General features: G+C 50.1%; 1 protein-coding gene across 1 annotated transcript in view; it reads left to right on the top strand.

The window, feature by feature from the left end:
• The first annotated feature begins 3,744 nt into the window (after positions 1-3,744).
• The window catches only part of STX1A (syntaxin 1A), a 21,253-nt gene continuing 20,539 nt past the window's right edge, over positions 3,745-4,458 (top strand). The window contains exon 1 of the mRNA XM_014590315.2: positions 3,745-3,859. The gene's annotated coding sequence lies outside the window, so the exon portion shown is untranslated. The remainder of the gene's footprint in view (positions 3,860-4,458) is intronic.

Below are 4,458 nucleotides of genomic sequence, written 5' to 3'. Positions count from 1 at the left end.
CATGGTTGGCTATATGGGAATTCCAGCACCCTTAGCCACCTGCTGACCCAACTTTTTTGTTTTTAAATGATTATGTGAAGGAGATGGAGGTGAGGGGAGAGAGAAACACCCCTTTGTCACTGTGCAATCCCCTTTCCCCAGCACTCCAGCACCTCGGGATCTTGGGCATGCACAGAGGTGTATTTCAAGCTGACCCAAGAACAGAATCCACAGTCAACCATGTGGCTTCCAGCACTGCAGTTCAGTTTGCTATGGACTGGCCAGGTTGGGACTGTCCGTTATAATGTTTTACAACAAACGTGAATTCTTTTGATATTTGAAGTAAGGGATAGTAATATTAACTGAATCTCATGAAAGCCTGTGGCCCTTCTCTCCCACCTGGGCGGTCCAGTTTTTGTTCAAACAGTCTCTCCTGGATACCACAGCAACCTGTAGCTGTCATCCATGCTGCTACCAAGGGGCCTCTTCCTTGCTTTGACAACCACCTGTGCTCGACTAGTAGATGGCATGGTGGTTACGTCACTGGACTCCATGTAGTGAACCGCCACACAATGAACTGTGGTTCGAGTTCCAGACCTGGCAGCTTAAAATAACACTGGGCACATGCGTGTGCATGCCCAAAAATCCTGAGAGGGGATTGCGGCATGGCCATCCCCCTCAGGGTGATTTCTTGCTTTCTATCTCTGTCTCTGTCTCTCTGGCGAGTACATGTTCTCAATAGCAAAAATCTCTCTAAAAAATTAAAGAAAACCATCTGTGCTGGTGGCTCCCAGCCTACACTTCCGTCATGCATTCCAGACTTTTATGGGAAGTGGCTTACTTACCTTCCCCATTGGGCTATCTAATGGGTAACTTAACAGACCCAAAACCCAAATCCTGGTCTAGCCCTGCCTCACCTGCTTGCCCAGTCTCCCTTCATCCTCACAGATGACAATGCCATTTTTCCAGTTGTTCCAGTCATCCTGGATTCCTCCCTTTCTCTCAGTCCTTCTGGGCCACCCACCTCCCGCCCAGTTCCATTAGCAAATCCTACTGGCTCCACCTTTAACATATACCCAGAAGAAGATCATCTCTCACCACCACCACTCCTATCGCCTTTGTCCCGGCCACCATCACCTCTCACCTGCATTATTACGGTCACCTCCTAAATAACGTGGAGCACCCCTTCAGTCTATTCTCAACTCAACAACCAGCGCAATCCTGTTAAAGCCAAAGAGGAATCATGTCCCTCCTCTGTCCAAAATCCTCCTGTGGTCTCTACCCACTCAGAGTGGAAACCGGGTCTCCTACAATCTGCCCCTTTCTTGTCTTCTCTAGCTTCACCCACTCTGAGCTCTTCTTCACCTACTAATCCAGGCCTCCTGGTATTTCTCAGACCTTGGTGTTTCTCAGACATACTAGGTAGGCTCCTATTTCATTTTTTTAAAATGGTTTATTTAATTTTATTATTGTTATTATTTTAAAATATTTTTAATTTTTATTTGTTATTATTATTTTTCAATTTTGATCAGAGAGAGACAGAGAAAGGGAGAGTAAGAAAGCAAGTTGCCAGGTTTGGGACTTGAACAGTGGTCGGTCATGTGGGAGTCCAGCACCTCAACCACCATGCCACATGCCAGCCCATTATTACTATTTTTAATTTGTCTCACCAGAGAGAGAGAGAGAGAAGGAAAGTGAGAAAACAAGTCACCAGGTCCAGGACTCAGAGCACAGCCAGCCATGTGGGAGTCCAGCACCTTAAGCACCATGCCAACTGCTGGCCTTCCGCATGATTTTACACTTGCTGCTACCCCCGCCCAGAATGCTCCTCCCTTAGATACTTACATGACTTACTCCACCACCTCCTTCAGATACGTACTCAGTCATCACCACCTCAGGCCCTCTTTGATCATCTGACTTAAACTCGGAATTCTCCCCTCAAAGTCCGCAATCCCGATACCTTCTTTCCTACTTTATCTTCTCCAGAGCAGATTATACTTTTATATATGTTATTTTATCTTAGTTGTATGTGCTTGCCAGAGAGAGAGAGAGGGAGAGAGAGAGGGAAAGTGAGAAATCACTCCCCAGAGGGGATGGCCACTTTGCAATCTCTTCTCTTTTGTCTTCTCAGGATTTGGGGCATGCAGGCACACATGCCCCGTATGTTTCTCAAGCCACCAGGTCTGGAACTCGAACTATGTAGTTGACCAGGTGGATCCAACAACCTTAACCACCACTCCACCAGCTGGTCCTCTATATGTCATCTGTTTATGTACCATCTTTCCTTCCAGACCTTGGACTCGCTCCACTATGGGACTTTTTTATTTTATTTAATGAATGAATGAATTAATTAATTTTTGGGGAGAGATTTTTGCTATAGGGCGTGTGTGCTTGCTAGAGAGAGAGAGAGGGAGAGAGAAAGTGAGAAATCACCCCCTGGGGGGTTGGCCATGCCACAATCCCTTCTTCATTCTCCTCCCAGGACCTTGGACATACATGAACACACACCCAGTGTGAGTTTCAAGCCACTGGGTCCAGGACTTGAACTGTGTTCAGTCATGTGGGAGTCTAATGATCTAATCACCACACCATCTGCTGGCCCCAGGGGGACTTTTATCTCTTGTTTTCTGCCATATCCCCAGCATCTAGAATAATTGACACATAGTAGGTGCTCAGTAATTACCTTTTGGGTAAAGGAATGAAAATCTGACCTTTAATTGGCCCCCTTTAACTTCAACTGCGGTGGGCCATGTGGGATCCAGCCACGTAACCCCAGAGGGCGGGATCTTAAGCAGAGCAGCTGTCTGTAAGTTTCTGCCTATTCTGGTCTTTCCTTTCTTATAAACCCACCAGAATCATAGGGACCCTGCCCTAATTACTTCATTACCCTGAAACACCATGAAGGGATTAAGTTTTCACTGGGGCTGGCACATGGCGTGATGGCTAAGGGTGCCACATGGCCAACCATGGTTCAAGTCCTAGACCTGGTGGTTTGCTTTCTCACTTTCCATCTCTCTCATTCTCTCTCATTCTGTACCTCTCTGGTCAAATTAAAGTAAATAAATTAAATTAATTAATTAAAAAAATTTTTTAAGTTTTCACTTAACACATTTATAATACAACCAAGTTCCAGCACATGAATTTTAAGGGGGCATCCAAACTATAGCAGCACACATTCATTCCTGTATTCATTTTCATGCTACCATGTAATATGCCCGTCAGTGAGTGCTTTGTGGTGTGACACGCACGGGGGCCCTCTGGGAGCAGGAGCTGGGTCTCCCCTTTCACCCCCCTCTCCACATGGCCAGACACTGGGCCCTGGGGGTGTACTCATGCCCCACCCCATGACTCATTTTGCATGCAGGAGAGCCTGATGGGCCCGGGGTCAGGCAGCCTCCCCATCGCCTGTTCATAACCCTGCAGCAGATGAGTCCTTGTCTCTCATCTGTCAACCAGGACACCAGCAATGTCTGTTCTGCCGGACACAGGGCAGAAGTCAGGACACCCAGTAGGGGTGTGGCCAGGCCACATCTGAGTGTCTTGTGCCAGATTTTCTGGGGAAGAGGGTAAAGCTGGAACTGTCTCCAGCCTGCCTGCCAGCCAGCTAACCTGTGCCCACAGTCTGGGAGTGGTGCCAGGCCCAGACAACACTGGGCAGCAGGGGGCTGGACTGACTCCAGAATAATGCTTTGGCCGCCCTAGGGAGGGAAAGGGGGAGGACTTGGCTTAAGGTCAAGACAGTCTGCGCCACCACAGAGCAGGGACAGCCAGGGGTGGGAGTCAGGTGGGGAAGGTGTGACGGCTCTTGCAACAAGGTGCTGGCAGGAACCTACGTGGGAACATCTGCTCTGACTAGCCGTCGGGTCCCACCTCTCCACAGGTACGGCTAAGATCTTGCTTTGTCCAGGAGGAAGTTAGGCTCCCAGCTCCTAGACAGAAGTCAGACCTCTAGCCTGGGGCTGGAGCTCAGGGTTGGGGATGCTGGAAAAGAGGAAGGCGAGGGAACGCCATCTCCTCCCAAAGACAGAGGGGTTCCTGCATTCTGCTAGAAGTGAAAAAGGGTGGTCACTTCGAATTGAGAAATCCTGGGGAAATGGGGCCAGCGCCTGGGTCTGGGTGAGACGGTGGGAGAAGTGGGAAGGGGAGGGACGCTGAGGTAGAATTTCCTGAAGGAGGCTCAGGCTGGGGGACAGGAGAGATTCCGAAGCCATAAAATCAAGGCGGCAGTTCCAACTTCCAGCAATCCCCGCGGACGGGCATTCAGGAGCCAGAACAGGGATGCTGAGGGTTGAGCGAAGGGGGCTGGGGCAGGGGAGGTAATAGGGGGCTCGGGACCGTCCCGGGTAGGGATCAAGGTCGGGAACCTAGGCGGAGAAGGTCCCAGGGCTTAGACCCCACAGAGCGCCCTACCGGGGTGGAGGCGGGGACCTAGGCGGGAGCCGGCGGGGCCCAGACCGCGCTGGGCGGGGCGGGACTGGG

This window comes from Tupaia chinensis, unplaced genomic scaffold, assembly GCF_000334495.1.
Source record: "Tupaia chinensis unplaced genomic scaffold, TupChi_1.0 Scaffold000429_1, whole genome shotgun sequence".
In the NCBI taxonomy this organism is placed as follows: Eukaryota; Metazoa; Chordata; class Mammalia; order Scandentia; family Tupaiidae; genus Tupaia; species Tupaia belangeri.
The sequence above is the reverse complement of the archived record's forward strand: the minus strand, read 5'-3'. Positions and strand labels throughout refer to the sequence as shown.